This window comes from Apis dorsata, unplaced genomic scaffold (assembly GCF_000469605.1).
Source record: "Apis dorsata unplaced genomic scaffold, Apis dorsata 1.3 scaffold_137, whole genome shotgun sequence".
Classification (NCBI taxonomy): Eukaryota; Metazoa; Arthropoda; class Insecta; order Hymenoptera; family Apidae; genus Apis; species Apis dorsata.
The window spans coordinates 628013-629557 of NW_006263429.1; the positions used below are offsets into that span (position 1 = coordinate 628013).

Below are 1545 nucleotides of genomic sequence, written 5' to 3' on the forward strand. Positions count from 1 at the left end.
ATTTAATATTGCACGTATATAGTTATAATTGAAACGAATAGTTGAATTTTTCTTTACAAAATATTCTTACTACTATTACAAAATAATCTTAATTTTACCTGCCGATTCAATTGTTTGAAAAGAAGTGTTGATGAATATCGATTATGAAAAATTTTGAATATTTTCAATATATAATACAATAGTTAGATGTACATTTATTTAATTCTCTATTTCTAAATCTTTCGTTGCATCTTTTTATTTATCCCTATATTTATATTTAATTATTCACTAATATAGAAATATATATACATTGTTATATTTACAGTAAATTTAACAATGTATTTTCGCATTCGAAACTAATATATTTAAAATTGTTTCAAAGTCTTTTTATTTATACTTTTTTTTTCATAAATACTTCTTATAATTAATATTTATTCTAAAAATATATTTCTATATATGATGAAAATTCAAAACAAATTATAATATATGATTTATTCATATTTTTTTTATATTAATAAATTTTTGTTTATTAAATGATGATAATTAATTATTATTATTTTTTCTAGATTGAATTTATTAGAATTATGCTATTATAAAATAATTCTATATTTAACGAAAATGAATAAAAATATGGCAAATAATTAACTTTTCATAATTGCATTAATATGTAGTAATTAACATTTTCGGCTTTACCTTTTACCTTCATTTTTGTTAGCCTTTAATGTACAAAACTAATATTTGATATTGAAGATATTTTTTTACGTGTTAATATAATTATAGAAGTTCGTGTAAAGTTTTTTAAATTAAATTATCTAAAATCAACATTAAAATAAAATATTGCGTATGGTATTCTTAATTTAGAATTATAAATTTAGGTAAAGAATTTAAAAGTGAATTTAAAAAAAATTTGAAAGTTAAGAAGTATTTTATATTATTTTGATAAATGATATAAAAATTTTATATATGAAAAATAGAATAAAAATTTTAATTTTAAGTGGTTCGTTAGAAAATTAAATGCAATTTTTTTGAATAATGAAATTTGAAAATTTTATTTTATTTATTAACTTATTACTAAATATTATATAAATAAGACAAAAATATATACAGAAAAATATTCAAGTTTATTATAGAATATTAAATAATAAAAATATATTGTTAGACTTAAATTTTGAATAATATAATTACTGTGAAATATATTTTATATTTCTATTTATCATAAAGCTTAGACATTAATTCTATTGAGAACTTATAGTCTGAAATAAATAGAAGTAATGATAAATTAAATAATAAATTAATAAATAACAAATTCCTTGTGATAACGAAAGATTATTCCTTGTGATAACAAAATATGAAATAATTTACAAACATATATAATTAACAAAATCATATCATAAAAATTATTAGAACTAAAGATGGATCAATTATAAAATAGATAAAAAATCAATATCAATGTAATATTTGTATTTTATTTTCAGATTTTTGTTGAACACGTATATTTTTATCATTCAACATTTTAGTAGCAAACGTTCGAATATAATTTCGTATATATATATATATATATATATA

At 16.2% G+C, this 1545-nt stretch overlaps 1 protein-coding gene across 4 annotated transcripts in view; it reads left to right on the forward strand.

Annotated features, from left to right (window-relative positions):
* Positions 1-1545, forward strand: part of LOC102673022 (atypical protein kinase C) — a 17537-nt gene that overhangs the window by 6082 nt on the left and 9910 nt on the right. The window lies entirely within an intron of this gene.